This window comes from Pelecanus crispus, chromosome 8, assembly GCF_030463565.1.
Source record: "Pelecanus crispus isolate bPelCri1 chromosome 8, bPelCri1.pri, whole genome shotgun sequence".
In the NCBI taxonomy this organism is placed as follows: domain Eukaryota; kingdom Metazoa; phylum Chordata; class Aves; order Pelecaniformes; family Pelecanidae; genus Pelecanus; species Pelecanus crispus.
In genome coordinates, this window is record NC_134650.1 from 32,277,377 (window position 1) to 32,289,532 (window position 12,156).

Sequence of the window (12,156 nt, forward strand, 5' to 3'; positions counted from 1 at the left end):
GATTAAGAGATAATACCAGATTTAGTCAACAGATATATTCCCCATTCAAAAGCATACACAGATAGCTGGAGACTCTATACACTTCCTCTTGTTACCTGTCTCCCATATAAAGATTTGCTGTAACAGCTTGGAAATTCCTAGAAAGTTTCTCAATCCAGTAATTCCCAGAAAACACAAAGATTCCTGGAAAGCACTTAAAATATTCTCCAAGTTCACAAAAACCCCTCACCTCACAGTAGAAAGCACTGACTTCCAGGAATTCCTAGAAAGCATGGGAAAATGCCTAGAAAGACTTTCAATCCAGGAATTCCCAGAAAGCCCTCAGATTTCTAGAAATAACTCAGAAATTCCTAGAATGCTTTTATATCCAGAAATCTCTAGGATGCACTGGAAAATTCCTATGAGTTAGGAATTCCTATGCCCTGTCACAGGACACATCAAAAGAGCTAGGAATATTCTTGTGAGTCTCCACATGGTAGAAGAGTGCATGCCACGGATGTGGCACAAGAAACCTTGAGTGCCAGTATCCACCACTTAGAATATGACAACCAAGAGGGCTGTCTGGTTAGGTTAATATTTGTGAAGCTTGATGAGCTTCCATGAATAGCCACATTTGGGGAGCACAAATTAACTGGAAAATGCTGTTTCTAATTCTTGTTTCCTGTGCAAACCAAATTCTGGAAGAATTTGTTTGATTAGGAGTATATTAAGAAAAAAAATACTTTCATAGCTAGTGTTTATATTGTCTTTGCAATTCTACAGTCACAAAAAAATATACTTTCAAAGAAACACAAATGAATTAAAAATGCAGAACAAAGTAAACCAAAAGGTAATAGAGGCTATTTGTGTGTGTGTGTGTATGTGTGTGTGTGTATGTATTGAAGCACTAGAATTAAATTCACTATGTAAAATCCAACAAACAGGCTGCCATAACTACATCCAGAAATGTCTACAATGTTTTCATCATATATAGCATACACAGAGAAGAAAGGCACCATAGAATCATAGAATCGTTTAGGTTGAAAAAGACCTTTAAGATCATCCAGTCCAACCATTAACCTAACACTACCAACTCCACCACTAAACCAGTTAAGGGTAGAGTAATAATTTCACGTTACCTGGCTTGGTGGCTGGATTATTTTTTAATGAAAGTAAAAACTAGGAATCATTAAGATTGGAAAGGATCTCTACGATCATCAGTGCAACCATCAACCCAACACCACCATGCCCACTAAACCATGTCCCAAAGTGCCACATCTACACCATTTTTGACACCATCTTCATTCTTTTAACAGGATACACCTTTAAAAGGCTTATTTTTTTAATTCTCTTTGGAGAAACATGTATTCTATGGATATTGTTAAAATAATGTTGTGGCTAGATCACCAGCATACAACAAAAAAATTAGGGTCCAGTTCCAAGCTTTATCCCATACTTTTTGTATGATAATGAGGAAAGCACTTAATGCCTATATTTCAATTTTCTTTTCAGAAGGATGTACTGTATTGCACTGTCAGTATAGCACTGGTCAGTTCATTCTTGAGTTCTCTCTCTTTTTTTTCACCCAGTTTTGTGGGCTGAACCAAGCTTAATAGGTAGTAACACAGAACAAGGACTCTTGCAACTGCAGTCAGCTATTATTAACTCCTATTTGAAGGAGTACCGATAGTGTAATGTCAGCCATACAAGAATCCAGACACAGAAAACATGTGATGTGGGAAAAAACAATGTCCAAGAGAAACTGAAAAAACAGCTAGGTCTCATTCCAATTGCAAAAAAGCCATTTACCATTCCTAAATATTCTTTGTTAGGAGGGCCATTGAATAAAAAAGGAAAAGAAGCTGTTAGAGAATGTCATATGGTGCAAATGAGAGCACTGATAAGAGGGGACAGGAATACTAATGACTACTAATAATTAATATTTAGCATTTCTAAAGCCTTTTCATCTGTAGACCTAAAAAGCTCTTCTTAAAAGCACGCAACTGTTACTCTCTCCATTTAATAGATGAAGGAGGCAAAGAGTCTCTTGAATTTATTTGTCTTGAAAAAAGTGTACACTGACAGTGCCTAGGGACCTGCCAAGTACAAGTCCTGTTCTTCCAGGTTCTGTGCCAAAATCTTGTAATAAAATAGCTGCTGCCTCAAACAGTTTACAAATGAAATATGCAGGACAATGAAAGGATGGGGAGAGACGTTTAACACAAACATGACATTAAGCATACAGCCCTTTTAGTAAGGTTTTTTTGGGGGGGAGGAGGGCAGGTAGATTGAATGAGGGGCTAAAGAAACACTAGCAAAAAGGGACACTGAAGGAAGTAAATGCTGGACTAGGTAGAGTTTAACAGCATTATCAGGGGAAACATGGAATGTTGGCAAGATTGACAAAGGGAGAAAAAGCTACTAAATCATAAGGCAGAGGAAGTTCACCAAAATGGACAACTCTTTTCTGTTATTACATGAACTGAAGTACCCGTATTTGATGTCTCCTATGAGCCAAATTGATGCAACTCTTTTGCTAACTCCTCTCTGCCGATACTTTCCCTGAAGTTGCATGATAATGAATATCCTAGCAACTCTAAAAGAGGACTGATCCAGCAATGATGACGGCTACCTCCACTGAGGGTACCAGGGTAAAATTTGCTAAACTGTGCATTCAGCTAGGGAAAGTAATTTGCTGGAGCAATTAGGAAGTGAATTAGACTAGACATAGAGAAATATTTCCGTTTCTTTGTATATGCATTTATGTGCATGACTGCCCCCAAGTATAGGGGTCCTTTGATTCTCCAAACTAGCGGATGTTGGACTAACCTGAAAGCTTAAGAGGGCCTACTCAACTGGAAGAGGACAGTTTGATTAGACAAAGCCTATGTCTGAAGAGCTGTTGGAACAGACAAATGCCAGGAGGGAAAATGCACAAAATATCCAGCACATAAAGGAAAATTCTAAAAATTATTATTCCCATTACAGCAGTTTTTAAGACATCACATACCACTAGGCACTTTACAGGTACATGTTGTGAAACAGTCCTGCCTCACAGAGTTTGTCATCTAAATAGATTTGAGCAACTTGCTCAAGTCACCTAATAAGCTGATGGCCAAGAGACAGAAAAGAGATAGAAATAAAACTTTTAAAATGATGGTATATTAGTCAGACAACTAGAAACAATTAAACTAGAAAAGTTTAAGAAGCTATTATTTGCTACTGAGACATAAGCTTTAGGCCATGTGAGCAATCCTGATGTATTTCTGTCCAGACTAAGTCAACTTAAACTAGAACTGCAAGTGAAAAAGGGAAACTACAGCTTAAAGTAAGATGAAGTCAAAACACCACTAGAAATTTGAACTGACACTGATGGTCAAATAGTAGACGTGTGAGACAATACAGACTGTCTGAATACCACAGAAAGTATCAGTGTTTTTATGTAGTGACACTGGTCTGCTAAAGCAGATGTGCAACATATAGAACTATATCATCTACATAAAACTCTTTGACATAAATCCAAAATAGCATCATAAACTATTGTATTCATTTCACAAAGGCACGCCTCTTTCTTCCTTTTTTGTACAACAGATATTAAAAAAAACCCACAATATTCCTTCCAGTAAGGGTGAAAGTAAAATTGCATAGTCAGAAAATGACAGACCTTATTTACTGGACAAACAGAGAGTAGGATGATTTTCTGGAAAAGTCTTTGAGGAAATTAGACTGAACAGTCATCTGACAGTGACCTACTAATGAAAACACATAGACAATGAGATTCTCATACTGATGGAGCAGAAATAAGTACATTTTGTTACAATGTTTTGTTCAACATTGTTGGAATCTGCTGAAATACCGTGTCTGATACTAGCGTCTACAGCACAGGTAGATTAAAGACAGTTTGAGAAGAGAGCTGTTAATAAAATGGTGACTCGTAGGGAAATAATTGCAGAACTACCTGGACTAACACAGAAGATATCATCTCATTACATTCTGTGATGACCTAATGGGAAACTAATGTTTGATAGTAGGTACTTCAGCACAGCAGACAAAGACATTGCAAAAAGAAAGGGTGGAAAGTTAGAGCCGGCTAAGTTCAAATCAGAATTCTGCTGCAGGGAGGGCAATGACTTGCTGAAGCCACTACTAAGTCTAAATAAGCCTGCTATCTAAGGTATAAGATATAATCTCCAAACCTGCATATGCAGAAATGAAGCTACAGGTTTATCTAAAGGGTAAGCTTCAGGTCATAGAAGAATCCATTCAGTAAGATTCTCTGGTTTATGAGTACACATTACATTGGGGACAGAAAAATGTTCAAGCTTTACAAGGTTCCATAACTGTACAAAATCTTCTGCATTTTGATGGTAAAACAGAAAAATAAATCATGCCTGGACTCTAATGTGAGCCCTTGCAGAGATCATTTATATTTCTACCATCCAAGCATATTTAACACAGTTTAGCATTTCTCTACTTATGAGGCCAAATTTTCAAAGCAGTGAATGGGAGGTACATGCATAAATCCTGTTACTTGTTAACAGTGTTTCTGCACAGACCTTCCATGATCCCCTTTGGAAATTCAGCCTATAATCTCCACTTGTGTAATGTGTCTGCTGTAGGTATAGACATGACTGATGTAAAACATTACTTCCTATCTCTTTGATTATGCCAAGTAGTCTTTAATTTTCTTTTGCTTTTTTTTAAAACTGAGAGTATTGTATTCAGGTCTGTATAGTACTTGTACTTGTCAAGATACAAGACCTCCTACATTCCACGCTCTGATTTCCAAGGCTATGTATGTAGAAGGGGGCTGGGGACAGAGGAAAGAATAATTTTCAATTCTTTTACTCATACCAAAGTTACTGTATAATGATGCCTGCTTACCAACCAAAAAAATCAATTTCATATCATATTTCATTACTCTCAAAATACATAGTTTTTCAATCAAAAGGAGGCATTGGGAATTAAAAATGGGAGCAGCTTCCTTCTCTTTCTACATAATGCACATATAAAGAGATGGACAAAAATAGATTTAAAACTTGGGGAAACAAAAATAGCAAGCCTAGCAAAGCCACATAACTGGATTAATTTAATCGCTATGACATTACAGGAATAGGCTCTCTGTTTTCAATGAATTGCAACGAGAAGTTGTGGCAGAAATCATTCCTCATGTTATAATTCTTAGCAGAAGTAGAAGCTTAACAGCTATTGTGATTTCATTTCAGATTTTTATGTTGAGAATCCAGCAAAAGTAAAGTTTCAGTTGTTGAGTCCCTTTGCCCTTTTCTTTTCCCCTCTTCTGGCAAATGCTTTTTTAGCTGCCATAGCTGAAGTCAGCTGCCTCAAGAGACACCCTTGAAAAAGTCATAGATCATGCTACCAGTGTATAAATGTTCCAAAATACAACTAGAATGTAATGATGTATTATTTAATAATAGTTGTCACATCTTTGCTTAGACAAATAGCTGTGCAAACCGAATACTCAAAACATGTCAAAGCTACAGCTGGCTGTAAAATTTGTAGTGAAATGTTTTTATTCCATTGCAAACTGATGGTTTTTCAAAACTCTACTGTTGTGGAAATATCTTTATTTTAACAAAATTTTGATCAAGGGAGATTTCTCATTTGTACAATGGAATTTCTGACAAAAATCTGTATCCCGTGATTCTTTATGCTGGGTCATCCCAAGATTTTTTCCAGTCAGCTACACCATTTAGGGGAGAATCTGTCTCCTTCATTTGTGGAAGAAGAACTGAAGGTCTATCAACATTCAAAGGGTATTTATGGCCAGATTCCATTCCAGTTCTCATAAAATTCAGATTTCAATCCATAACCTAGACTGTTCAAGACAGTACAGAATCACAGCACAAGCAACTACATGCTTTAGAGCTCTGTGCATGCAGAATATTAGAAAAAATGATTTTAAGAACAAAGGCTAAAAATACAATATAGCTATGGCCTTAGATTTCAAAGCTCCTAAGAGCAGAGATTTACCATGTTTGCATGTATCAGTCAATCAAATAATCCAAGCTACAGCCATAAATAGACAATGACAACATCCAACACTACTGTAATGTTTTTCTCCTGAAATTCATTAAACAATAAAGTCCCAAAACAATTTTGTTAAGACATAAATTTTCATTTCATCCATTTCACAGATGAATAAGGCCTGGTCCAGAAACAATAATCAGACTGGGACATTTGTCAGGGCAAAATTTGGACCATTATGTATGTATTTGAAAGAGACCTTCATCACTGGTCTTTTTCTAATGAAGTACATCTCACCATACATCCTGTCATAATCTCATAGAAAAACAGCATATAAGCATTGAGCAGACAAATAATACATGAAGATATTTTACAACTTGTTCATTTTACTGCTTAATCCTTAGAAGTAAACAATACACTTCAGGCAATAAATATACTGCCATATGGATAGGGAGAGATAAAAGACTGTCAGGAATATTGCCAAGATTGGTGTTTCTCTACAGAGGATATAGTATATACAGTGTTGCCAAAATAAAACAGGGACAAGTGAGGACAGAAAACCATCTGGGCAGGTTGCAGCAAAACAAACCAACGAAACAAAAATCTATACTGAGCTAAAATAAAAGAGAGAAAAGAATTAATCAAAAAATCACAATCTAATAAATTCTCTATTATTAATTTTTATATCTGAAAAATATTATTCAATATCCAAAACTGCCTTAAAAGTATAACTTTTGTTTTTCTATTCGCAACCATTTCTATAACACGATCAGGAAAAAATATTTTTGCAAAACACCATTTGTAAATATTTGGCCAACGAGCAGTCCTTTCAAGCTTTTGACAATGGCAATTGTATTCCTATGCTCAGATTGAGTATAGATAGGATCATCGTTAGTCTTGAGGGTTAAAGGGTATCAGTACAGTCACTATAGATTTTTGTATGATTTGCATCTCAGTGTATATTTCTGCTTATTTATACTAAATCTCTTTGGTAAAATTACTTAAAATTACTCAACTAAACAACCAAAAATAGCTAGCCCAAACAAATAAGGACCATGATCCGAAAAGGAAAGACTGCTCCAGAGTCTGTACAATTATTAACCATCAACTGGACAGGGTTGCAAGTATAAATGGGTGTATAGCCTATATGCTCCTCATAGCTCTTGTGACATTCACCACGTGTCATACAACAGGGAAAGACCTCCTTCCCACCTATAAATAAAATCACTGTTTTGTGGCTATTGGCATTGAGTAGCCATAAACTCACAGATTTGCACTATCATGTCACATTTGGTTTGCCAATAAATACAGTTGAAAAATGGATGCTTATAATTGGATTTTTGTAGTCCACATTGAGATGCCCAAATAAGTAACAAGGAATTCAAACAGTTAAGTACCTAGTCCCATTTTCATCAATAAAACACTTGACCATTAGAAGAAACACATGCAGTTTCTTGCAGTTCATATCTTGGGGCATGTTTCTGTCAGCATATGAAAGTGCTTCTGTCTATTTTTTTTTTTTTATTTCATATTGACTCTGATTTTATATTACAAAGAAAGAAATTACTCCCTTCTGCCTTCCTCTACCCCAGCCCCTCACAACAGTAACAACATATGCCAGAGGTTCCGGGATAAAGCAAAAATTCAAATGGATAAAGCAAAAACTCAAAGGCCACTTCATGGTCCAGAAAATATCTTCAAATTATTTCTGAATAACTCATTATGGATGAGGGAATTAGACTGCACCATGCCTTTGTGCGCGTCAGCATTTCCTATGCTTACCAATTTCAAGACAGACAGATCTCACGATATGGGTTGCTGAGGAAAAGGAAGTATCATTGAAGCTTATAGGTAAAACCATATTTGCTGAGGGCTGCTATGGCATATCTGTTTGTAGAAATAATTTAGAGGGAAAATCTCATCCCCTAGGTCTCTAATTCGGCCCTCTCCAAGGCATTGAATGCCTCCTTGAAAGTGCTGAGCACTGTCAGCTTGTAAACTGACACAGGCACCTTCCATCATCTGTAGTAAGTTTGTCTGTGATGCCAACTCAATTTGCAAATGGCTATTACTGTTGAAGAAACTATTGATCCTAGTTTCTTTTTAGGACATCTCTGCCAGCAGGATGAGACATGCATGCCCTCTTCATCTACTTTAGTAAGTCAAGTAAGTTTTAACCACTGAGGAAGAGAATTTAACTAAGCTGGCCGACTTTACACTAAAACAGATGATGACCACACACATTCTGTTCCACCTGCAGGAACTCTAGGGCAGAAACCTCCAGCAGAGAGGCAGCTGGAGGGAAAGCATAGGGAAGAAAGGCGGGGAGGGAAAAATGACAGGAACGTCTCCAACCTCTCCAGCTAGACGACGGCATCTGGCTATGCCTTTAGGTTCTCAGAAAAAAAAGATTTTTCATTCGTTGCACAGGGCAGAATGAATCTTAGCATTTAATTGTTCAAATGCTTATGGAAAAGAACAAGTGAGAAAATTATTCTAAATCTTTCTTAATATAAACATAATTAAACACTTAATTGTATTCCTTATTCTCATTGATTCAGTGTTGAACTTGGAAAATCCTGTCTTACATAAAGAAAAGAGGGGTCAGATTAATTAAACTCACTGTTGTGGTCAGTTGCTGTTTCATAAATATTTGTTTAAAGGGTTTTTTTTATTATTTAGATCTACAAATAAAAAGCCTTGCTTATAACTCTCCATGAAATATCAAAATATCTTTGTCTTAAGAATCTGCTGGAGTTGAGCATTTGGGTTCTGAGTGTTTCCAGCATTATCAGGTTAGAACAGAACAAACAGACTAAAGTCTGACATCAGCACTCTTCCCAGCAGGATACACTACTTTTTTCATTAGAATCTTTGAGCTTGAGATCAGACACAGGGAAAGATTAAAACAAATATGAATTTAATCAAGGGATTCTACTTTCCTGGTGTGGGAACAGGAACATGCTGACATAAATAGAGGACGAAGCACTAGGGCGTCTGAACCAAATCAAAGACTGCTTGCTTACCACTAACTGCTCAGATGATCCATATCATAACAACAAAAAGAAAAACAATTATTTATTCTTTTTGATGTTGCTGCTCAGAAGTAACTTCCTTTTTGAAGAGAGTAAGGTCAAAGCCAAGTTATTGTTTTTGCTTGAAACTTTGTCAGTGAGGGACTAAAAGTTATTAGGTATGACTTACTTTGGGGATTTATGTGGGAAAGTTAGAGATGTTCATTTCTTGTGGGTAATAACTTGGGGAAAAAAAAGCTAATTGTAAAATGAACTGAAATTCCATCATTGTTATGGAAAATCAGACCCTTAAAGAAAAAAGTAAAGCAGATAATGCATTGAAGCCTCCTAAAATAGATGGTACACAGCCAGCTCTCAGCCTGAACTAATGGCCAAAATCAAGCCTAGATACTACATAATGCTGAGAAGATCCTGCAGGTAGAGATAAATATGCTTATAATTTGCAAATGAGTGGATGCACAGAAAACTCAGAGATTTTTTCTAGTGCACTGCAGATTTAACAAACGGTCATCAAAGTCTCTTCTGATCTAGTAGTCATTGCAACTAATAAAACCAATTAGAAGGACAAAGTCAAATGGGATAGGCAAAATATGGGATAGGCAAAACAAAGTATATGCAAAAAGACAGATTTGGTGAGTGTTTTGTGCTATTTAAGATTCATTAAGACTCTGTCCGCAACCTTATAAAAGACATAAAGACAAATCATGCCCAGTAGAGTATGTATGTTAAATTTATATTCAGAAACAAACTGAAGAGTTTACATTTGCATAACATAAAAACATTAATGCTTATAACATGCTTTTTAAGTATACAAGCTTACTGCCCCCATTTTACAGATGAGGAAAGCGATGTTAATGTTCCAAGCAGGAAAAGAATCCAGAATGCTCAGATCTCAGCTGGAGACACATTCATTTTGCCTTATAGTTGCAAATTTATGTGGCATTGATATTCAAGAGAAAGAAACCCAACATGAACCCCAAGTAAGTGGAACTGCAGGTTCTTAGCACTTCACATGCCATGTAACTTGTCTCATTTTATTTGCAGCTCATGTCAGGTATTTGGAGCTTAACATAACTTCTGATAGCTACAATTCTCCATCACTCCTCCCACTCCCACATTTTAGAAGGGGACAGAGCAGGTGTAGACATATTATATGTTTACTTTATTGTAAAGGGAGACTGAAGTAATAATGTATTAGTTTAAAATCTCTTGTATTTATTAAGTTGCAAATTCAATGATAAGGGGATTTCACACCAAAATGGAAACTCAGCTTACAACTTGAGTTAACATGGAACCAAGCCACAAACCCCACTGGGTACACTAACCCCAAACTCAGTCATGTTCAAAAACAGATCACAGCTTTTCTGTGTGGGGAATAGCAGAGTTGAGGCTAAAAGCCTGACAGGAGCTATCATTAGTGATGCAGTGAAGATGACATACTTTGAGAATGAAAATGTTTCTCATTCGGCATAAGAATAAAAAGAAAATCTAACTTCATTTCACACAGAAGAAGCCGGAATCCATGTGACACACAATACCTAATGGCAAACTCAAACCAGCATGCTCTGTGGCAAGTACACGCTTAAACAAAACGCGTCCTTGGGAGGGCGGAATCTAGTGTTTCTCCTCTTCCTAGTAAGTGCACTAATCCTTATACAGCATTTCCCAACTAATTAATTCATGAACCTATAAATATTAAACATGGCAAATTTACAACTCCAGAGCAAAACATCAAAAATGGTATCTTAGAAAACATTAAAGATTTTTGTTTGAGATAAAAAGATTTGACAAACAAAAGAAGCAGAAAGCTGACAAGAATACTGTAGCATCTTGGAGACAGACCTGGTGAGAGAAAGGAGGTGCTTCTGAGGCAAATTTCTAGACAAAGTTCCCATTAGTTTGGTTTCCATGAGGACAAAGAGGGGCATGACACCAAAATACAGAGAGAGAGAAAAGTGGAAACAACGCCTGAAGAAATTGTCTAAAATCCTAATAAATAGGGTAAATTAATAACTCAGACACCAAGGGAATAGGGTGTCTGCGGAATTTAGGAGGGAAGAGAGCCATATATGAATAGCAACAAAACATGCAATTAACAGTAACTGGAAGCTTTTTATCAGTAATAGGAAAGATGGCTGAAATTCAGTCAGTATACGTGTTTGATAAGGGCCAAGTGTAAGTATATCCTGGTGGTAACACTGTGCAACATAGGCCGCCTTCTGTCTGAAAGTTGGAAAGGCAGATGCCTCTGCATCTGCTGTTCCAGTGAAGAATCCTCTGTGTTCCCTGCACCTGATTCCTCTCTTTTCTCCAGCAGGAGGGATACTATACTGGTGATGAGGGCACAAGCCACAACATAGACCAGCTAAATCAGAACAACCTTGAGACACCTAATGGGTAATATACCAGGAGTCAAAAAAAAAAAAAAAAAAAAAAAAAATCAATATTCAGCCCCAAGAAGCTACAGGTCAGCAAAGCAGACCAAAACTATTTTTAAAAAGCAGAGTTAAAGAGACAATGAGGAAGGTACAAGAAACATGTTCATGCAGCTATTTAGTTCAAAATAGAAAACCAGAGGGAAACCAAATGCTTATTTTTAAGAAGGTACTTTCTAAAAATCAGTCTCATCTTCAGTGTCTAAAACATAGGCTTCACGAACACATCAGCAGTGATTTTTGAAAAAGTGGGCCAAAGACTAGAAACCTGTCATACAATCCAGACCACTGTACCAACTCTAGCACTACTGACAAAGAAACAATCCCTCAGTTGTCCCACAGATTTAGGAGACTTAAACACATTATTCAGTCAAACTATTAAAATCTTTGAGTTTTGACATACCAAATGCCATTAAGAATGTTACAGCCTGCAGCAGAGTCTGGAAATGTTTTTGAATTAACATTTACGTTGTATGACGAAAATGAAGGTCCTTAATCAGCTGACAGATCAACAGCTGGACTTGGCAGATTCCATTTCACCTCCACAAAGAATGAGAGCAAGTGAAAACAAAAACCAGCAAACTAAATAACATGACCTGGCCAGCTCTTAGACAGTGAAGACAGTCATATAATGTGTATTTACAATACTAACAGTGACTGAATCAAGATGCCTGGGAAGACTATAATGGACATGCTCAATAAAAGCAGCAGTCCTTTGG